This window comes from Cydia pomonella, chromosome 19 (assembly GCF_033807575.1).
Source record: "Cydia pomonella isolate Wapato2018A chromosome 19, ilCydPomo1, whole genome shotgun sequence".
Classification (NCBI taxonomy): domain Eukaryota; kingdom Metazoa; phylum Arthropoda; class Insecta; order Lepidoptera; family Tortricidae; genus Cydia; species Cydia pomonella.
In genome coordinates, this window is record NC_084721.1 from 17,341,863 (window position 1) to 17,366,198 (window position 24,336).

The 24,336-nt window shown below is 40.4% G+C and overlaps 1 protein-coding gene across 2 annotated transcripts in view; it reads left to right on the plus strand.

Moving 5' to 3' along the window:
* Positions 1-539: 539 nt before the first annotated feature.
* The window catches only part of LOC133528127 (nephrin-like), a 217,789-nt gene continuing 193,992 nt past the window's right edge, over positions 540-24,336 (plus strand). For both annotated transcript variants that reach the window (XM_061865362.1, XM_061865360.1), the window contains exon 1: positions 540-939. The gene's annotated coding sequence lies outside the window, so the exon portion shown is untranslated. The remainder of the gene's footprint in view (positions 940-24,336) is intronic.

Genomic DNA, 24,336 nt, shown 5'->3' on the forward strand with positions numbered 1-24,336 from the left:
ATAAATAGACACCTCCTGTCCACACTGTGGTAAGGAGGAACCTAGCTTCCACTTACTAGCAGAGCGTATTATGTACGCGGCACTGCGATATAATACATTTGGTAGAGACTTACTAAGAGAAAACGAACTAAAGGACGTCAAACTTAAAGAATAGATGTCCTTCTGTTCTGCAGGAAAAAAAGGAGTATGAGGAGATTGGTATGGGAATGCCGCCGGGAAAGTAACCTGTAGCTCCAACTCCAGGGAATTGGGCTGAATGAACGCGACGTGAACGACAGCCCGCTTGTTTTCCGCCGGGCGTCCCTACACTACATCTAAATCATACTTAGATGTCAAATCAGAGTGTAAACCTAAATGTCGAGGTTTTGTATATCATTAAATAAATAAGGAGCATTCCAAGAATTGTCTACGGCTATCTCGTACAGACGCGAATTTTTTCAACATTTGCTGGTAAGTATAGGAGTTTTTTCTGTGACAAATGACATTTTGACAACCGATATGGTAATCACAGTCAGTCAAAGAACAAAGTGGGATAACTCCTAATCAAGACATTAATCTGTCAACCAACACAGTGTCCCACAGTGCCCAGCAGGAAAGCATTTATTTATAAACTATGGCGCGTAAACTAGAGGCTTACTGCATTCCGCTCAGTCCGCGAGCGGCGCGCGCGCTGGCAGTATCCTGACGCCTTAGTCTCAGTTTAAGAAAAAAACACTAGTCAGTAATCGTGTGCGCTTTACTTATGAAAATACTGGCCACTGATAATCGCGTGTGTCATACCTTTACCTAAGGCTTATAAAGCCGGTGAGATTCATGTCCGGATGCCTTTACTTAGTTGAAAAAAATATTGGCCGGTTGGTGAAACTTTTGTGAATTTGGATTTCGAATGTGACTGTTTGTGTTGTTTTGTGTTTATGGATGTGCATTGGATGTATTTAGGTATGTCTTTGTTATTGTTATATGGTATATTATTGCGGTATTTAGTTATTTTGATATAATAGTGGTAATTGCCGGTGATGGGTTAGCAGATAGCACAAATCTACAATGTTCAAAGTTGACTGTCAAATATTAAGAGGAGGTAAAAGTATATTAAAGAAATACTCAGAAAATATAAAATAACAATAAAAAAAACTAGTTTTTTGAACTTTTATACAGGGTGTTTATTTACTTATTATTCTCGTAAATTATTACAGGTGACTAAATAAACACCTTGTATCCGACCGGCCGTTAACTTGCAACCTGGTGTTGGAGGTGTCCATGAGCGACTTTAATTGCTTACCATCAGTCTGCTTGTTTGCCTCCTAAATCATAAAAAAAGGTTATAAGCGCAGAAGCGTTCTAAATCTGCAAGACCTTTCCTAAGATTATTTTTTCCCATCTCAAATTAATCCATATTGCTACGAATTCTGTAACCTTTATAGATCGTGTCATTCACGATGACGCGTGCCATGACTCGTAATGTCTTGTTATTAAAGGTTAGATTTGACAAATCTGCGCGTCATCGTCGATGACACGAACTATATCTAAGAAATTAGATGAGTGCCACATTTTTATTAGAATTACATTAAATCTTACGCGTCATTCAAATAAGTAATCCTCTTAACTTAATGGATGTAGGCACTTAATGTAACTGAATTAGTAATACTAAAGCGTGAATTTTTTTTACCACACCAGCTAGTAAACGTTCACTTTATTCTTTAAAACCTGATAAGAAATTTATATATCATCTATAAGAGGGGCTAAGTACCTAATCTGATGCTAATTTCGAGTTGTTTCCCCATGGTGGCTGATGAAATTGACTTTTGAGCATTGACATATATATAAGGACGGGCCTTACGGGCATTAAGAATGGTGCTTGTTCAGTGGTGTCGCTCACGAATTTGAGCCGATCGTGCAGTCTAACGTAACTAGTTGCGACCAATCACGCGCGTGATACGAACTCATCAACCAATCGCGTTGTGGCGTTAGACTGCACGATTGGCTCGAAATCAGGTGCGTGACACCACTGTACTGGCCCCATTCTTATTGCTCTTAGATGGTCGTCAATGATACTTACTTGGGAAAGATTTGATAGGTTACGGGCGTGGCTAGGCCGGCGGACATTGATGGTTTACTGCATTCTTAACGCGAAAGAAATTCAAAAATCGGCTGGAGCATTCTAAAATTCCTAGTGGGTTGTGACCCTGCCTATGAAACCGATGGTCCCGGCTCAAATCCTGGTAAGGGCATTTATTTGTGTGATGAGCACGGATATTTGTTCCAGTTTATTTTTTTCTTAACCAATGCACTGTCTCACTCCTAGTTCCGATCCGTTTCAAGAATACGTCAATCTCACATCCTAAATTATGATATCAGAGTGTAAATATGAATTGACTGTTTATAATCAATACGTACGTATGTGCATGCGTTACAAGGACGCTGGCGACGCGATTCACGAACAACCAAGGTCTAATAGGCCTGTAATAACGCGGTCTCACGCATAGGGGACTACCTGGCTAAATTCGATGCTTCCTCTCCTGTTTTTCAACTGCGAACGTTGTGTATATGGATCTTTTCGAAAAAGGAGTGGTAAGAGGATCTCGAAGTGTACACGCTCACTTGGATAAGAGGGGGCTAATGCAAACGTACAGTTTTTATATGGAATTCTTACACGTTTTTACCAAGAGTAAATAACATGAAAAAAAAAACACTTGGATACACGACTATATTTACGAAGGCAGAGTTTAATCAAAACGATAAAAGGTTAAAGTTGGCTCGATGGAAAAAAAACACGAAAACATGTCTAATTTTTGTTCATTTTCAATTGTATATCGTTTGTGTTACTATATAATTTTACTATAAATAGTGATATCACTAGCTATGGCTATTTTATAGTGATATGAATAGGTATAGCTATTTAATAGTGATATCACTAGCTATAGCTATTTTATAGTGAAATCACTAGCTATAGTTATTTTATAGTGAAATCACTAGCTATAGCTATTTTATAGTGTATACATACATACCATAAACATTAATTTAGAACTATTATGATTTTCTATCAAGATATCCAACAGTAGTAATAGTAGCTTGCTAACTTCTCCATCTCTCAATACATTTTTTTTCCATTATTCTCACAATTGGGTACTTGACGCAAGTTGAATATTTTAACAAAATTTAGCTAAATGGATAGAAAATGAGCCATCCATTTTTAAAAAGTGGTATTTTTAATAATATCAATATGTCTACATATTGATATTATCATCTTTTTTAACAATTTGTTAGACTACTATATACATAGGTAAACGCAATATTTCATACATTTAAGACAAACTAATGTTGTACAATATCATTTTGTTAGAGGCGTTTCAATCGTCGAGTGCGAGCGTCAGACTTTAACTCTCATTTCTGACATTTGTGATGATTAAATGTCCTATATAGTCATAGAAAATCAAGATCGATTGACTTTATTCACAAAAAACTGTCAACTAGCCTATTGTATAAAACTGTAGATAGACATAGATACTATCTATACGTAGACATCCATACTGCATCCTCTAAACGTTTAACATATCTGAACTGTGTGTCACTGAGTGGGTGTGCACAGTACGAGCGCTGGGATATGACCCTGGTTACTATTACATAGAATATAACACCGATTCATTGCGGCCTTGACATTGCAGAAGCAACTTACTGCTGATTATTGGACTATTACCAAAAATAACTGTCCATCCATGGTCCATCCTCTGTCTGTATTTCCTAATCTTATACCTGTAAACGAGCAATTCTTGTATATATATATTTCAGGGATCTCGGAAACGGCTCTAACGATTTCGCTGAAATTTGGTATATGGGGGTTTTTGGGGGTAAACAATCGATCTAGATTAGTCTTATGTTTGGGAAAACGCGTGTTTTTGAGTTTTCATGCGTTTTTCTTTCGACGCCGAATATGGTCGCTAATTTCGTGTGGCAGGCCACTGTCCGTCTGGTCCAGCGGGTTAAGACGCGGGCGGCAAGAAACAACCAGTGTTACGGGTTCGAATCCCGCCCGGTGACTAACTTTTTTTTATATGTTCAAGCTTATATATAATATTTAAATTTTTATTGTTTTAGACAAGTTTAATTTAGTAAAAAAATGTAGTTAAGATTATCACCTATACACCATCATATTACAATAAATAGTTATAACCGAGCAAAGCTCGGTCGCCCAGGTACTAACTAGTTAAAGTAGGAGCAAATAGAATTAAGAAGACCAAGAGTGCTCACTCCATACAACGGTTTTATACAAAAAATACTATTATTTTCGTAGTCTATATCTAGCGTTACATAGCGTAACTCTTAGTATAGCTACTCGACAATAGATGACGCTGCAAACAAAAAGTGTAATGCTCGACGATTTTCAGCGAATATTACCATTGGATTAACCGGAACTCTTCCTACTTGTAATATTAATTGTAAATTGTTGAGCAATAGACTTTTCGTCAGTCGCGACACTTGCGACATCTAGTGTCAAGTAGCGCTACTGATAAATCCGCTACTTGACGCTAGATGTCGACTACGAAAATAATAAGCGTTTTGGTAAGAAAACTGATGTATGGAGTGAGCACTCTAATACTATAATATGGTTACTTACTTTTCTATTACTTGTTAAATTGATCATCTTATTTCTCTATGCGTTGGTTCACACTTTTGCTACGGCGTAACTTGAAAATTAAGCATACTTTGCATGGGGTCGTTCGATCTCATACCGCTTCTCTTCTCATTCCCGTTCTACCAGGAGTGATATTTTTTTAAATTGTTTTTATTGGAGAAACAACAGAAGTATACGACAGGATAATAGGTTACATTGTTAGGTACAAACAATATAAAGAAACAATTTCTGAAAGTATACTGTCGAATATGGAGGCACCTGGTAGTTGTGACTGGGCGACCTGTACGTTGTTTTGTTACTTTTTAGTTTAGTTTAGTTGTAATTAGTAAATACTAACACTAGTTATTAGGTACGTAGCTTAGATAAACTAACAAAATCTATGGATTGTAAAGATCTGAAATAATAGATAATTTAATTTAATTTAATTAATATAGAGATGAACACTTACTTCCTTAAACGCTCTCACTAAAACAATTTGTATTTGATTGTAATATTTTTGTGCTTTATCTGTGCTGTTTTAATTTTTATTACATTTTGATCTATACAAATAAATGTTAATGATTAAGGTTCATATTAGTGTATTCAACTCTATTAATTAACAATTTCAGTTAAAATTGGGTATACCCGAACCCATAACGCAACAATGCACCGAAATTGCTACCTATAAAATTTACGAGTTTGCTGGTAACTTTTGTAGATGGCACTGTACGATTAGGTACAGGTATTATGTGTAGGTATAACGTACACTGACATTAGAATGATATTAATTAGAATTATGTTCCTCCTCATAGTGTTATGTTCCCAATATAGCAGCACCCTCGTTGAGCTCTAGCAACCTTACTCACCGGCAGGAACACAACACTATGAGTTAGTGTTATTTGGCTTTTCTGTAAGGAGATATTTCCCCAGTTGGGCTCGGCTCTAGATCTGGAATGATATCCGCTGTGCTGCGCCCTACCACACAGAGCGAGATGACATTAACAGTGCCCATACCATTTTGGACGTAGTTTAAAGACATACCCACAGGGTATTACCCATGTCCAAACATACCCGGGTCCAGTTTTGCAGGGCATAAATGCAAAATTTCAACAACCCTCAACTACTAAAACCGGAACAAAAATAAAACTAAAACGTACTAAATGAAGAGCCATAAAATGAACGCAGGAAATGATTAAACTCAATTAGATAAATACGGTCCGCTTCCTGTGAGCTAAATGCTATTTTATAATTCATAGGAAATTGAGATGAAAATTACGTTTAACGCGTTTATGGCATTTTTGGGGTGTGGGAGTTGTTAAAACTTTAAAAGGCGTGAGTTGACGACCGGTCTGGCCTAGTGGGTGATGACTCTGCCGAAGCCGATGGCCATGGGTTCGAATCCCGGTAAGGACATTTGTTTGTGTGATGAGCATAGATATTTGTTCCTGAGTCATGGATGTTTATGTGTTTAAGTATTTGTTTATAATATATATCGTTGTCTGAGTACCCACAACACAAGCTTTCTTGAGCTTACCGTGGGACTTTGTGTAAGAATGTACCTATAATATTATAAAAGTGACGCACTTAAATTGCTTCTGAAGAGAATGTATGGCAGTTTATCTGATTTTCAAATTCGTTCATTATAGCAGCCCGCGGCGCTATATCAGCCGACGATAGCTCAATGGAGAAGGCACCGGGCTGTCGCCACCACTCCTACTGCCAAGACCGTGACCACGGCCCTCTACGTCGCCGCGTGAAGAGGGGCGAATATGATGCGCGAGGAGATAGCTAAATAAACTACTGTTACGCACAAAACTGACTTTTATTACACGCGATACAAAGGTATAAAAATACTCCTACAATCCCTACTACGCGATTGAACCGCTTCTGGTTCTCTTCCGGTTGGTTTCTTCTTGAGGCTTCTGGTTGCTGGATCACTCGACGACTGACTACGATTTCACTCCGTTCCTTCCTCGCTTATATACGAATCTCGTAGAAAAGGAACACCCTTACGATAAGGAGATAAGACGCGTTTCGATTCGTTCTGAATCAAGCCCTCTGATTGGTCGGTTACTTGATTCGGCTTTGTTCGGGTTAAATCGTGTTATCTCGTTATCGTTTACATCACTATAATTCTCACAAATATCTAATTATTGACTTAAATATTGCATAACACGCTAATTAGGTTACTAGGTCAGTGAAACAAAACAATAACACCTGTCCGACTTGCTTACTTCACGAATACAAAGCCTATTGTTCGTCCGCGCTCGGAACAATAGCCCGTTTCTCGACGGTTTACGGCATGCTATTATCTAATAGCTAGGATTACGATAATATGACCTATATTAGGGTGTTAAGCAATTCATGCTCTACGATTATACGTAACATTCATTTGTCTAATTAAAGTAATTACTGCGATAATAACCTAAATATGTGCGTCTCATAGTACAACTGAGCGTAATCGAATTCTGTACGGGAAATTGACTGACCAATCACGATCGAGATTTTCTGTCTCACTGTTTTTTACCTTTCCTTGTCTTCATTTACGTGTGATTGGCTATAATTATGAACCAATGAATAAGTTTTCTTTATTTTCTTATTCCTTCGTTCATCTCGCTCTTCGAATAAGGAATTGGGATTTAGGGTTTGCGTGACCTAAATATCGAATAACACCTGATATAACGAACGATTACATAATTCTTATGTCTAATAACAATCTAATTATATATTTGCCCTACCTAACGGATAAAATCTTTATTTCGAATACAGCCTTAATCGTATTTCAACTTAATTAATCTTAGCGTCATCTAAGTTTCTGGTCGCGTCGCTAACATTTTGTCCCCGCAGTCGAAGACTCCTGTTGCATGGGTTGCGACGCGATGACCGCCAGTCTGCAGCTCGGCCTACGTAGCGTCCCGTGCCTCGTCCTGACGTCTGCGGAGCGGACCCGTCCATCGGGGCCTGGATAGACGACCTCGACGACTCCTTTGGGCCATACACTGCGAGGTCCATTGGGTTCAGCGATGATGACCACGTCTCCCGGCTGGATCTGTCGTCCTCCCTCGTCGGACGATTTACGTGGTGCTAACAGTGGGAAGTACTCTTTCGTCCAGCGCCGCCAGAAGTGATCTGCGAGCGCCTGTGCAGCCTTCCACTGCTTCTTGTCGTTTTCTTCGTAGACTCCGATCATAGGTAGGTTTGCGTTGTGCAGTAGTAGAAAGTGTGCCGGTGTAAGACTTTCCTCGGATTGCGGGTCGACGTTAACGTGTGTGAGAGGTCTTCTATTAACGATATTCTCGATCTCTGCTAATAGTGTTTCGAAGACTTCAGTTCGCGGTGCTCTTGTATGGAATGTGTACGCCATTGCCGTCTTCACGGTACGCACCATGCGTTCCCAAGCTCCGCCTGCAGAGGGATTACCAGGCGGGATGAACTTCCATTCCATCCGATGATGTAGACCGTAAGCACGTAGCTGTGGTAGCCACTGCTTATATGCTTCTCGTAGCTCCGTTGATGCTGCCTTGAAGCATGTCGCGTTGTCGCTGTACATCGTGTGTGGCCATCCTCGTCGCGCAGCGAATCGTCGTAGGGCGAGTAGCGCGCTGTCCGTCGACAAACTATGCACGCTCTCCAGATGGATGGCTCTGGTGACTAGGCATGTGTATAAACAGACCCAGCGTTTTTCTCTTCGCCGGCCTATTGTCACGTACATGGGGCCTAGATAGTCTTGCGCGGTGTAGGTAAACGGTCGTTGATAAGCCTGTAGTCGCTCGGGGGGTAGGTCTCCGAAGGGCTGCGCTCGCGGTGAAGCTCGACGTAGCTTGCAAAGTGCGCAGTCTCTCGCTACGGCTTTCACTATCGGTCGTAGATGCAAAATCCAATAATCTTGACGTAACTGATTTATCACGGCTTCGTTATGTATGTGCGCTGATCGTCTGTGGGCTCTCTGAATCAGCAATCGAGTGAATGAGTCTCTGCCGTCCAGTATTATCGGATGTAGTGACGTGTAGAGTACTGGAGCGTTGCCCAATCTCGTTTTCATACGTAGCACGCCGTCGTCGCATAACTCTGGTGCTAGCGTATATAGCTTCGATTTCCTGTCGATTTCGCGTCCGATGTGCAGAGTACGTATTTCGTCTGGAAAGCTTCTCCGTTGACTATTCTGTATCCACATATGCTCTGCTCGCTTAATGTGTTGCACTTGTAGCTGTAGTCCCCTATTCTTGGATTTCAGCTTATCGATGAAAAGTAGCACGTAGGCTGTCGAATTAATCAATCGATCGTAGTTACTGAAGCGACGTATATCGGGTAATACGCTTGATGGCTCCATTTTCGATGTCGTAGTCGATAAAACGATTCCTGACTTGACTTTCAGCTTCCTTTCAGGAAGATCTTCGGTGCGGCTTACTGTAATATCTCGGCTCGGCCACTCCACCTCGTCTAGGTAGAGAAACTGCGGCCCTCTGTACCAATCATCCTGTATGTCGATCCTCCTTGTAGGCTTGCCTCGTGTAGCACGGTCTGCCGGATTAAGATCGGTCGGTACATATCTCCATGCTTGACGATTCGATTTCTCGGTGATCTCGTACTGTCGCGGTATGCGTAGCGTAGCTACATGTTTCAGTGCATTCAGCCACTGAAAAAAGTCTTCACCCTCTTGGTGCGGTAACGGTGCGTCCCAATCCGTTCCTTTTGACCAAACTCGCTGAAATATTATCTTCGCGCTTATCACGAATTGAGCGATAAGTCCCATCGGGTCGTAGATTGACATTATCGCGCTGAGTAACTCTCGTTTCGTCGGTGATCGCTCGTGATTCTTTACTGCGTCCGGTACGCGCAGCATCTTCGTATTGTATCCTAGAGTATCGGTGCTAGGATCCCAAGTCATTCCTAGAACGGTCTGTTGCTTCTCGCCTAGATGCGTCGGTTCTTGTGCGTGAAGCTCTGGCTCGATGCTCGCTAACAGTCGCTCGCTGTTGCTCGCGTAGCCTCGTAGGTGAAAGTTTCCCTCGGCGTGAGAGTCTCGTACCTGCGATGACACTCTCAGTAGCTCGTCTTCAGTCTTGTAGGACGCCACATAATCATCCATATAATGATTATTGTGTATATCGTAGACCGCCTCTGGATACTTGTCCTCGTTGTCGGTTGCGTTACGATTGCGCACTGAATGCGCGAGAAACGGTGACGATACGTTTCCGAAACAAACTCTGTTTAGTTTGTAGACTTGCGGCTCCATGTCTCTTCTCGTACCTCGCCACAAGAATAGCTGGCTCTGCTGGTCTTCGGCTCGAATCTGGATTTGCAGAAACATCTCCTGTATATCTGCTACTACCGCGAAGCTCCATTCGCGAAACCTCAGTAGTATACCCAGCAGGCTTTTTAGCAGGTCTGGTCCCGCTAAAATATAGTCGTTCAGACTATTTCCTTGACTTTTCGCGGCACAATCGAATACGGCTCTTCCTTTGCCTTTATTTAAATTAAAAACACTAAAGTGCGGCAAAAACCAAGTCTTATCGGTTTGCGGTGGTTCCATAATACGCTCGGCATATCCTTTTCTCAGCAACTTCTGAATCTGGGCTTCGTAGTCCTCCGCGAAGTCCTTGTCGCGACGCATTCTCGTTTCCAAGCTATGTAATCTTGAACGCGCCATAGCGTAGCTCGGTGGTAACTTCACGTCGTCTGACGCCCATAGCTGGCCAACCTCGTAGCGATTTCCAACTTTTCTCACGGTTTTATTGAATATATCGATGGCTCGTTGATCGCTCGGACTCACGTTCTCCTTTTGCGTTACGCCTAACGCCTCGATCGACCAATGTTTCTTCACTTGCTCGTTGAGATCTTCATCCCCCATACGGCAGTGTAACACGGTTTGCTCGTTCGTACGAATGATGCGTGGCATTCTACCGAAAAACGCCCAACCTAGTGGTGTTTTCATAGCGCACGGCTCGTTCTCGCCGCCCTGCCTGATTTCCGTCGGTGTAATCAAGTGACTATAATCACCTCCGATTAACATCTGTGGTACGCCTGTTCCGACGTAGCATTCGTCGCCTAAGTCCGCCAGATGTTTATATTTGAGTAGTTGCTCCTTATTGAGCGACTGTGACCTGATTCCTAGGCCATCTACGGTCTTGACGGTAATCTCGTGTTCGGTACCTCCTTTCGCCGGTCTCACGGTGGCCTTAACAGTCTGTGTTATCGACGTGTGCTTGAGATTCCTTATTCCTCGAATACATAACGGCTCGTCTTGACCCACTGCACCTATCTCATCAGCAACATCTTGATCGATCATCGACAATGTCGATCCGTCGTCGATAAACGCGAAAATATGCGCTGTTCCTTGCGGGCCTGTTACCGTTACAGGCAACACTTTCAACAACACGTTGTAGTTCGGGGTCGATGACACGTAGACTCGTGGGTCGTTGTCCTCTCGTTGCGTAACTTGCGTAGATTGCGGCTCTTGTGCCGCCGTCGGCTCGATCGATGCTGTAGTAACTCGCGCTACGGCCGCTCGTTGCGTAGCATGAGTCATCGCCATCGCGGTATTATCACGGAGCTCCTGCGTCGTCTCCGCGTGGAGCAGACGATGATGCACGTGCGGACAGCCTGCCACACCGCACCCTTTCGCCTTGCACTGTATTTTGAGGTGCTTCGCGTCCATGCACCTATAGCATATTCGGTTGAGTTTTGCCCACTCCCATCTTGCGCCTATGCTTTGTGCGGCTAGCTTGCGACATTCCGGCGTTGAATGATTGCCGCCGCAATACAGGCACGTCGACTTCGATGTACTGGCTTGACGCGTCGCATACGTCACCTTCTGTGCTGTGGCGTATCGACCTCCGGTTGTGGTAGCGGGAATCGGATAACGCGGCGCGGATGTATTCGTACGAGTGCCGGTCGCGCGCGCGTTCGGTGCTGCTGACGGTACCTGCGCACGCCTCGGGGCTGCGCGGGCATGACAAAACGCCATTTCTTGTTCACTTTCCTCCATCAGAAAGTCAGCAAGTTGCAGGATCTCGGGTTCGTCGGTATCACGATGATTGCGTGCGTAGTCGCACCACCTGCTTCGAATATGGGGCGATAACCGGTCCGTTACTTCGCGAATCAGCAACGGGTTGTCGGCGTAGTGTCTCCGATCTATATCCATAATAGTGGACACTATGTTCATAATTTTGATTGCGAAGCTGTTGAGATCGTTCGCTGTAGGTCCCAACGCTGGCAGCTTGCGCAAATCTTCGATTGCTCTGTCTAGCAATACTTCGCTCCGACCAAACTGCTTTTTCAGTATTCGTATAATCATATCTGGACGAGTTGCGGTCGATAGGACGTGCGACACACATGTCTTCGCGTCCCCGCGTAGCGCCATACGCAGTCTAGCGACGTTCTCGTAGTCGGTAAACTTATATCTTCTCGATGTCTCGGTGTACGTGTTGTAGAAACTTCGCCACTCACTCACATCTCCGTAGAAGTGAGGTAGTTCGAAGATATCCTTCGGTGCCGGTCGAGCCGCCATTTGCATCTTCTCGAATAACTGCAACATAGACTCCGCTACGGTTCCTTCCTGAGTGAGCTGTGTACGCTCCGTGTGCGGCGTACGTGGCTCGATCGGTGGCGATAACGATCGCCGACGGTCCTCGCGGCTCGGTGAGCGACGTCGAATATGCCTCTCTTCCCGCGTGGAGCGCCTTGGAGTCTCGTAATCCGGTGGGGGCTCGTTGGCTAACCTCTTCTTGGACTTGACGGGCTCGGTTAGCGTCTTGTCCTGCGATTCGTCCATCCATGTCAGGATGCGCTGGTGTTGCGGTCCGATTTCGCTCCTATCGGATGCCGCGTCGGATTCACTGGCTTCTGCACGAATTTGCAGCTTCTGGGCTTCCAGCCTCTTCTTCACTAACTCGGCTTCTAACTGCAGCTCCTTCTTCTGTATCTCCGCTAGCCGCTCGCTCGCCTCCAGCTCGGCTTGCGAGAGTCTGGCCTCGATGACGGTACTCGCTTGTGAGCACACGGACTGCGCACGGGTGTGCCTACCCGGAGTGCTCGCCTCCTTTGGAGTATCCTTCGGTCGTTGCGATGTGGTAACGTCTTTAACCACTGTCTTCGGATGACGTAACGGGATCGGTGTAGGTCTCGCAAGACGTCGCAGGCGTTGGTTCAGGTCCCTCCGCCATAACAACATCGTATCTTGCGAGGGAGACCTCGGTGGCCTCTGGTAGACGTCGTCGATCGATAATGTAGCCGCTGCGCCTAACGGTTCCGCACTAGCAGCTCGATGGGTGACCGCTGCCGCGTCGGCCGACTCGCCAGGGGGGAGGGGAGGGCGCTCCGCGTCGGCGTCCTCTGTCCTCTCAGCGTGTTCGCGGGCAACCTCACGATGTTGGGCCGCCGCCGCGCCTTCGTCTAGGAAACGCTGCCTGTCTTCGTCGCTCTGTACCGACGTAGCCTCCTTGGTCCGAATTATCGGCATCTTGACGATGTCGCACGATGGGGTTCTTCACGCAGAGTAGAAGCTGATCTCGACGGTCTTGATGGGCTGACAGTTAATCCGGTGCTCGAAGGACCAGGAAAATATAGCAGCCCGCGGCGCTATATCAGCCGACGATAGCTCAATGGAGAAGGCACCGGGCTGTCGCCACCACTCCTACTGCCAAGACCGTGACCACGGCCCTCTACGTCGCCGCGTGAAGAGGGGCGAATATGATGCGCGAGGAGATAGCTAAATAAACTACTGTTACGCACAAAACTGACTTTTATTACACGCGATACAAAGGTATAAAAATACTCCTACAATCCCTACTACGCGATTGAACCGCTTCTGGTTCTCTTCCGGTTGGTTTCTTCTTGAGGCTTCTGGTTGCTGGATCACTCGACGACTGACTACGATTTCACTCCGTTCCTTCCTCGCTTATATACGAATCTCGTAGAAAAGGAACACCCTTACGATAAGGAGATAAGACGCGTTTCGATTCGTTCTGAATCAAGCCCTCTGATTGGTCGGTTACTTGATTCGGCTTTGTTCGGGTTAAATCGTGTTATCTCGTTATCGTTTACATCACTATAATTCTCACAAATATCTAATTATTGACTTAAATATTGCATAACACGCTAATTAGGTTACTAGGTCAGTGAAACAAAACAATAACACCTGTCCGACTTGCTTACTTCACGAATACAAAGCCTATTGTTCGTCCGCGCTCGGAACAATAGCCCGTTTCTCGACGGTTTACGGCATGCTATTATCTAATAGCTAGGATTACGATAATATGACCTATATTAGGGTGTTAAGCAATTCATGCTCTACGATTATACGTAACATTCATTTGTCTAATTAAAGTAATTACTGCGATAATAACCTAAATATGTGCGTCTCATAGTACAACTGAGCGTAATCGAATTCTGTACGGGAAATTGACTGACCAATCACGATCGAGATTTTCTGTCTCACTGTTTTTTACCTTTCCTTGTCTTCATTTACGTGTGATTGGCTATAATTATGAACCAATGAATAAGTTTTCTTTATTTTCTTATTCCTTCGTTCATCTCGCTCTTCGAATAAGGAATTGGGATTTAGGGTTTGCGTGACCTAAATATCGAATAACACCTGATATAACGAACGATTACATAATTCTTATGTCTAATAACAATCTAATTATATATTTGCCCTACCTAACGGATAAAATCTTTATTTCGAATACAGCCTTAATCGTATTTCAACTTAATTAATCTTAGCGTCATCTAAGTTTCTGGTCGCGTCGCTAACATTCATCATTATAACACATTAAACTCTCGCGTTTTGTGCATATATTGAAATATGTCGTTCATCACCTTTTGGTGACTGTTTTAATTTGATTAAGTCGTTACCGGGCACGATTCTAGCGCAAAAATGTAAAATTGTACACCTTTTGTTAAGTAATATCTATGGGACACTCCGACAACACCGATTGTCGAATGTGTGGTGAAGAGGAAGAGACAGTAACACACCTAATGTGTGAATGTCACGCCCTCGCCAGACGAAGAATGAAGGACTTTGGAGCAGTCTATCTGGAACCAAAGGAATTCAAAAGGCTACCCATAAGCTCCATCATCCGACACATGGAAATGGTCAAAAAAGCTCTTGAGTAGCTAATGGGTCTTTCCTTAGGGGGCAACTATACAAAAGATCCCTATGGGTCGAAGTGTATCCGCAAGGGCCCCCGGAAATTAGAAGATAAGATAAGTAATATCTAAATAACAAGTATTGGTTTCTAATAGCACATCTTCTCATCTTGGCTTTAATAATGAGGTCGCAAGCGTGCGTCCCCAGTAATATGTGACGAGAAGGGAGAGTTTTTAAAATTCATCAAAATAATTTGGTGGTAAATTATATAAAAAGATAGATAAGAACAGTTTCAGCAAATGTTGTAGATTGTTTAAGTATCAAAAATACGTTGAAATTAAGTCGATTTTAAGAGAGTCACTTGTTTTGAAGTAATTTCTGGAGAAAATTGTTTTTGTCTAATTTTCATTTACACTACTTCAAATTTATAATAACAAAAATGTTGTGTATTAAAGTTGAAGTACAGTAAAGTTTTTAGCAGTCCAAGTTTTACGAAATTTACAAATAAGAGCTTTAAAATCAATGCTTTACGCGCGTTTATCTAAATGTTCATCAGAAAAAAAAATTAAAATGAAAGATAATGTCAGATAATAAAGGTTGTCTGGAAGAGATCGCTTTTTAGCGATAAGACCGCCTGTTGTTTACCTCTTCTTTATGTGTTGTATTATTTGTACTGTGTCTGTATTGAGGTGTGCAATAAAGAGTATTTGTATTGTATTGTATAACAAGACGTGCTAATAGAAACCAGTACTTATTATTTCTAATAGTTGGTGTACAATTTCATGTACTAAATCTATTAATTTGTCATTTTTGCGACTTAAATAGATAACAAAAACATACGATTTACCCACATACCACCACACCATAAAAACCTAATAATCGACCCGCAGAAAGAACAAACATTAATTACAATGCTCATAACGCAGCAGGCGGTAATTGTCTCCAATGACAACGGGATAAATATTGTATTCGATTAACAAACAACATCCATCATTCGTTTACGGTAAGCCGGGATATTGTTATTTTCATCACACTTGCTCGAAAAAGATCTTTTTTCATGGAGGTGTACTGTAGGACAAAGGCCAATTTTGTTTCCGCGGGAGATATGGATTGTGAAAAAAGCTATAGCTCCCTAGGGAGTTACAGCTATGTTTTTATTTATAACACTTATTTATTTATTTATTTATTCAATATTTATTGCACCAAAGAAAACCTTATAGTACAAAAGGCCATACAAACGAAGTAGCATAAATGAGTTTTACTTTTAAAATACTGACGTTTATAATTTAATATTTTTGGTCATGTTTAAAATTATTTAATTAGATTAATTTAACAGCCGTTTAAAATATTTTTACATAATTTTGAATCGTTGCTGAATGCCGAATAGGTATGTGCCTTCGATACCTAACCTGTCGAGAAATTACAAAATGGCGGACGAAAGTTTGATTAGTCACCGTATTTAAGAATTGTTTCGCTCAAAATTTAGTCTTATCTTCGCAAGTGTGATGAAAAATATTGTGTGTAACTCCTGGGGTAAGAATATTGCAAACTCGGGTCTGCGGCTGTTGGAAATGACTACCTTTCTTTTATCGCACTTAATCTTGTTTTTAAAAACCACAGACTAACTTGGACAGTATATGAATAACCACGTTTACTTCGCTGTGACATTGACTTGGTGCTGCGCGTTAATTGCGTTGGCGCCCGGCTTATTTGATTACTTCCAAGAAATATTGTGTTTATAGTTTCAAAGGGATTAAAGTATGGCAGTGTGACATGTTGTATGTAGGTGATTTTATGCACAAAACTTTTTTTGTACAATAACATCAATAGTATATCTCTGTGCTGCCGAGACATTTGTCAAAGATAAAATGTCACCGAAAATACAAGTCACTGCGCGTATAGGGACCGTGCGCGTTGGAGGGTCTGCCATCTTGTGGCCTGAATCGGAACCATAAACATGTACATTTACACGTCACGTGTTTTCTTGTGCATAGTAGGTTCTGCCATCTTGTGGGCTACATCGGAACAATAAACATCACATTTACACCTCGCGCCAAAAATCTTACGGCTCCTGTGCTGCCTCCTACAGTTCATGCACGCTCCCTATAATCACCCCTTACACTTCTTTTTAGGGTTCCTTAGTCAACTATTAAGAGCCTTTATAGTTTCGCCATGTACGTCTGTTTGTCCGTCTCCGTGATACATAAATCATGCACGGCGACAGAAACAAATATTTTTTTTCAAGGTAGGTACCTCCCATAAAAAAAATATTTTTATAAAAAAATTTTTTTCGCTTTAATCCTACCTATAATGTGGGTTGTCATTGGATAGGATTTTCAAAAAAAATTTTTTTTGATAATAAGAATATTTTCGGAAATATTTGCTCTGAAGAAAAATAATGTGTAACTAAATTTTAAACTATGACTCCAAAAATTGTGAAAAAAAAAACATGCAAACTTTCAATGAAAACTATAGCAATCATGATCGGTTGAGCCGTTTTTGAGTTTTTGCATAAACCGTCTCTTCTTAGTGCTACAGGTATTCCCTTTTGCTTGTAATACTCAGGATTGCACCTAATACACCGTTCAAAGAACCCGATAGTGACAAGCGGGTAGCTACGGAACCCTACGTCGAGCATGGCACATGCTCTTGGCTTGGCCGGTTTTTTCTCAACTTTTTTTAAACTGCAGCTCAAGTTTTATAACGCCAAATACGGGTGCACTTGGTTAATTAACCAGTCCAAATATCGTCCACACGTGTACCTATACATCGTTGATCAATTAAACCGGACAAATTTTAACCACGCATTCCTAAGGTCATAAAGGCAAAAATATATATAATAATCATAATTGGCCAAAACTTATAGGTATACCTATAAGTTTTGGCCAAATTTGCCAAAAAAAAAGATTTCCGATTTTTTTTTGCGTTTTCTGCACACGACACGTTTCTTTTACACCTTGATGAAAAAAGAACAGTACAACGAATAGAAAATAGTTTTTTTTTTACAGATAAAAATTGCGAATTTACTTTAGAACTTTATTGTCTATCAGTAGGTATGTCTAAACCAAGTCACATAGTGGCAGCGTTACCGCTAAAAAGGCGTCACTAAGTAATTACAGAAACAAATTTTCACAATTTTTTTTTTATCTAAAACAAGATCGATATCAGGAAACTTTGTATGACATTTCACTAAATTAGGTCAAAAATACACCTTTAAAATCTGTCGAGCTTATATGAACCTGGTATAATTCGGTAGCTTGAGAACTAAGGCCGATTTGACGATCCATCGTACTTTATGTGCTTATACGACTTTGTGCTTATACAGGGACATAAGTCAAAAACAAAACGTCACCGACAATCCAAGTCACAGCGCGTATAATTGAGCGTGTATACTTTGTTTCTCTTTGAAGCCGCACTCATTCTCGGGAAATATTTAAATAGCCGGCGCCACCGGAATTAGATTGTGGTATGTGTCATGGCGAAGTTTGAATTCAATTCTAGTTGAGTCATTGGTTAAACACTTATTTTTGTGACTCTCGCCTAGAATTCCATAACGTCCGATGTGGACATCCGACATTTTAATATAAGGTCACGTGGGATAAGAGAAACAGAGTTTTTTTTCGGGACAAGAACGTATATGGAAAGTCCTTTCGACAAGGTACATTCTCCTTCAGTATTTTTAAGTGGGGGTTTTCGAGGGCGAAACATCAATCTAGCTAGGTCATATCTCTGGGAAAACGTGCATTTTTGAGTTTTTATATGATTTCCGAGCAAAGTTCGAACTCCCAGTTTTTTTTATATTTAAGTATGATAAAACAATTGTACCTACACAGTATGCAGTTTCTATTTAGGTTACAATATGACTTATGAATCATACAACTAAAAGTGACATTTCGTGCTTTGTATTAACGATCAATAAATATCTGCGATCAAAAATAGAATTTACGTCCCTCTCGCACTATACCGCATTGAAAGAGACGAATGCAACCCCTGATCTTTCTTAGAATTAAAATAGATGACACTAATTAGAACGTTCATAAAAATTTCACTTTGAACTTTAAGACCTACGCAATAAGGTTCTAAATGATTGTAAAAAAGTTAAGGTTAATTTTATTCTGCTTATTTTTAACAGAATTTATTTGAGTATTTAAAACTAAGCTTCTGTTGAAAACTTCTTTCAAGTCAAAGTAAGTTAGTGAATGTCAAATTAAATGTAAACAAGCCATTTATTTTAATAAGTTGAAGATGTTTTTAAGCTTTGTAAAACTTCGACAAAAAAAAAATTGGTATACACCCAAGGGTAAAAGTATGGAAACAGCGTTATTTTCTTTAATATCTCATGTTTGTATGTATACAGGTCGCGCAAATTAGATAGCCAATTTGCCCATAAATGGCGCTGTACACAATTATTCTTAGTATACTTCTGGTCAAAAGTCTTTCGTGATTATAGTTAGGTACATGAGAAAATTGAAAGTTTGTACGGAACCCTCGGTGCGCGACTTAAACGAACTCGCACTTGACCGGTTTTTTTCGCTATTTCGGGTTGCTACCATAGTAAAAGTTGCTCAGTATGACCTATATATTCACCCCGTGAATTAGATAGATAGATAGATAATAGTTTATTCATCACACATGGTAATAGGTACATTTAAAATATACATCATGTACATAATATCTATACTACTAATAAGTGCAACAGAACTAGTCAGGCATTTTTAAACTAAAGTGCATGCATGTCATAATTCGTAACATTTACACTTCATTAAATTCATTAATGTTATACAAAGTCTTGTTTAATAATAGGTCTTTCACTTTAGCATGAAACACTGTCAGCAGCAGCTGTCATTATTGCAGGTGAATAATAAAAATAAAATAAAAAACACCTGTTTAACCTTTGTTTCTATACTTTTGGCAAGGGAGTGTAGGTAAGTATCATAAAAGTTGAATTATTATTATACAATATTTTTGTAGAGATTACGTTTAAGAGTGAAGTAAGTAATAGTTTTAGTGGTGTTTTTGTTTCCTCAATAAGCTTACATAAATACATTGGAAAATTGAATGTTTTCGTTATTTGACAACCGTCTCAAAAATAAAGAAAATACAAATCGAATTGGCAAGAAAACTACAAGAAAAAACTTGTCCGCACCTAGTTTTGGCCTGAGCTTCTCATACATCATACAAATCCCAAAATATCCGACACTAGAAAATTTATTTCAAGCCATACCCATCCATCATACCAGCATCCTTCACCCTTGTCATTCTACACTCCATTTATGTTTCTAACATTAGTTTTCGTTCAATAGTTTTTATAATTAGTAAGACCAACTCAAACAATGTGCTACGAATCATTCACGGCAGGGAAAAGTGCTACCGACCGGACCAAATCATCTTTGGTTTATGAAATGTCACTCAGATCAAAGCAGTTTCCTTCAAACGCCACTATAGCAAACTACAATGTTAAATTTGCTTCCATATCATCCTTTTCTTTATCGGAATTGAGTTTATTTTCGTGTACTTCATCTGTAAACTCCAAAATCTTGAGCATACTTATTAATTCTTCTACTATTACTCTTTCTACTTTGAGTTTAAGGTTGATTTTTCCGTGATTTAAATGAATTAGATTTGCAATTGTGCAGGGTGTCACGATTTATGGCAGCTTTTTTTAACACGATGACAAACTTAGAATCTTCGAATGTTTTCACTAACGACGCGTTGTAGGATTCCCCTGACGTTTGTGACGTGATTTCTTTTATATTTTAGCCCCTAAAATTCCTTTTCTTACGTCACAATTGTTTGTTCCTTGCCTCTTGTATCGTCATTTCCTTCTTGAGTTCTTTTGTTACATGATCTTTGCGGGATAAAGGTTTTTCTTGACTTTATGCGTGGATTTTTGTATTAGAAGGCAGTGAATATAAATCTGTTTGTATATATGTGTAAAGGACAAGTGTTTTAAAAATGGACTGAGATTAATATAGCCGTGACCTCATTTGTGTGTAATACACATTAAGGTACCTGTAAGTACAAATTCACTTTATAATTGAGTGCAACTTAGCTTGGTGCTAATTCATAACTATAAATCATGTTTTTATTTAATAACATTGTTTTAACAATATTCATTACTGTTTGAATCAGTATTAAACCTAATATGACTAACAATAACAGACAAGTAACGTAATATAGATTGTCAAGTTAATAAGGTAATACAGCCAGAAAAACATTGTTTTTTAATGCTACGTTGGTGGGAAACAAGCATACGGCCCACCTGATGGTAAGCAGTCTCCGTAGCCTATGGATGCCTGCAACTCCGGAGGAGTTACATGTGCGTTGCCGACCCTAATACTTCACACCCTCGTTGAGCTCTGGCAACCTTACCGGCAGGCACACAACATACATTATGATGGGGCAATTTTTATTAAGTTGTTGTTTTTTTTTCATCAGAATTCGATAGAATTTAGTGAATAGATAGAGTTCGTTCTTTTGTACAATAAAAGCACAATTTCACCGTATTTCCTAAAAAATCTTCCACTTGAGTTACGAAAATGTGTGGAATATTCGTACTCAACGGAAAATGTTCATACTTTTTTTTGTCTCAATTTGGAATTCGTGTTTATTCAGCCTCTCGGAAGGTGCTCTTCAAGTTAACTACATTTTATCAATATCTGTCCATAGTTTTGGTCAAAACTGTGGAAAAAACAGTCTACTGCGGTAATTCAGAACATATACGAAAGCTGCAAGAAAGGAGGCCGTCAAGGGTACGCACCCTTGACGGCCCGGCCGGCAACGCACTTCTAACCCCTCTTATGAATCCAGGTGTCCATTGGCAACGGTAATTGCTTACCATTAGACGCTCCGTCTGCTCGTTTGCCTCCTATTAAAATAAATAAATATTTTAGGACAATTTGTGACAGATCGACCTCGTCCTACAATAAGCTCAGTAATTTTTGCATTATGATTACCTACTAGACAACGACATAAGTATATCGTTATCTTCCTTGCGTTATTCATGTTTTTTTGCCACGCCTTACGGGAGCCTGGGGTCCGCTTAACTAATCCCATGAATTGGCATAGGCATTAGTTGGCATACGGCCCGATTCATAGGATGATTAAGACACGTTTAAGATCTTGGAACGATCTTTAAAAGGTCGATAACTAAACGACATGTCTAAATTGACGTTTATTTTGATTCTGTTTTGATCCCATTAAGATGTATACGACATACAAACGATATCTAAATAAGAACTTATCTAAACCAGTAAATAAATAGTGTAAATAAATTCGATTTCCAAACGTGACGTACGCGTTAGCGCTTAGTCTCATTTTGTATTGGATTTCGAAAGAGCGCGCCAAGCGGGACGTTTTGGAACCTCAAAATCCTATACAAAATGAGACTTAACGCAAACGCGTTCGTCACGTTATGATGTCGATCAAAGTTACACTAGGGGTACAGAACTTATCGTTATCATAACTCATTTTTCGAATCGCGCCGATAGGCTGCCATCTGATCTTCCAACCTAGAGGGTAAACTAAGTCTTATTGGGATTAGTGCGGTTTCCTCACGATGTTTTCCTTCACCGAGTTTATTTCCGTAGATAAATAAATTTCGTAAACTCTTTGATTTGAGCTGAGGTCCACCCACAACCTCCGGATTTAAAGACGTACGCTCTTATCGCTAGACCACTAGCGACATATCGAGTAGCTAGACGACGCCATATATAATTCTAAATTAGTTTTTCATTGTAGTACTCATATTCCGTCTTGCCTAGTCATTTAACCGTCGCGTCAACCATTGTTACTCAACATGGACCTATTTTTCAAACGTTGTAAGTACCAAAATACTTGGTGTCGAGAATTCTTTTCAAATGGTAATTCCTTTTGGCAATTGTGAGACAAATCAGGTCAAGTCTCGTCGTTGTGGATATTTTTGCTTGTAAATAAGATATTTATAAAAGAGCTGAAGGGTTTTAAGTGAAATGTTGTAATGCCAAGGCATTGTTTGCGTTCTTGCTTGGAAATTTGAAGCGCTTTTGTTTATTGTCGCCTTTATTTTTTTGTGAGAATGTTTCGGTCTATTGAAGATAAGTATAGATAATTTTAAAGTTAAATTAGGTTCTAGGTATGAAACAGAAGCGTATTTATTCAAGAAACTAGGGCATATTTAGGTTCAAATATTTGAATAGTCTATTGCGAGGCATTTCTGGATGAGACTGGCCTAGGACCGGGATAAGGAGCGTGCACGAAGAGGGGCCTATACTCAGCAGTTTGAAGGCTAAAATGATGAAATGTCTATTCAAGAAAAATATTTTAAGTAAAATAGAAAACAGAAGCATAATTACCTATATGTAATTAGTTTTGTTTAAAAAAGAGAGCAAGCCAAAACAGACCTATGACTCATCACACAAATAAATACACATGGATTTAATTTAAACCCATGAACCATCGATTCATTAGGCAGGGTACCGACTCTGCCAGATAGGTCGACAAATGGCAAAAGCCTAGTGCATTTCAAAATAAGGTACATTTCAAAAAGCGGCATAAGAAATAAAATGCTTAATGAAATAGTAACTAACTTAACTGTGAACGGTTTCGCTGTGATCCCAATAAGATACGATATTTCTAACGTCAAAGTGACATTGGTTGCCCGAATGGAGCTGCTTCTGTCAATTATACGACATACAAACGATATCTAAATGAGAACTTATCTAAACCAGAACATATCATTACCGTATCTCATTCTTCGAATCGGGCCGATATCTAAAAAAATATTTTTTTATAGTTAGTTACCAAACTGCAGTCGTGTTTATTTTTATATTCATTTATTTTTTTGACGACCGGTCTGGCCTCGTGGGTAGTGACCCTGCCTATGAAGCCGATGGTCCCGGGTTCAAATCCTGGTAAGGGCATTTATTCGTGTGAAGAGCATGGATATTTGTTCCTGAGTCATAGGTGTTTTCTATGTATTTAAGTATTTATAAATATCTATATATTATATATATCGTTGTCTAAGTACCCTCAACACAAGCCTTATTGAGCTTACTGTGGGACTTAGTCAATTTGTGTACTAATGTCCTAATATTTATTTATTTAGTACCCAAATTTTTCATATTTTCCCATTATGAAACAATGGTGTTCCGGACATTTGGGAAGCGTGCACGGGGCCCAATGTAATACGCCGATGTCCTGTAGAAACTTTTATGAAATGTAAGGGGTACATCGAGCGGACGCTGCCCTTGCCCATGTCAATCGGATGCACGTAGAGGCAGCACACGCCAGCTGTAAAGAAGTTGATGAAATCTAAAATAAACTGTTGATTGGCTGTTGTTAGGTACCTAGGTTTAATATTATTTTATTTATTTACTACAATAATAAATTATCTTCCAAAGACCGTTATTGGTAAGTCGCGTGTCTGTCTCAATTTGTCTAACAATGATTTTTATTACGTCGCTATGCACCAACGAAGGACAACGCGATAAGCGTCGCGCCAATTACGAACAATCATCTCGCATAACTGCGGATTATCTGCAGTTAACCCTTTAAACGCTATGCGTTGATACTAAGAATGTGCACTAGACGCCATGCGCCATCAAAAGTGTTAAAGGTTACTTTTACCCTTTATTTAGAAAAGATTTATACCGAGTGT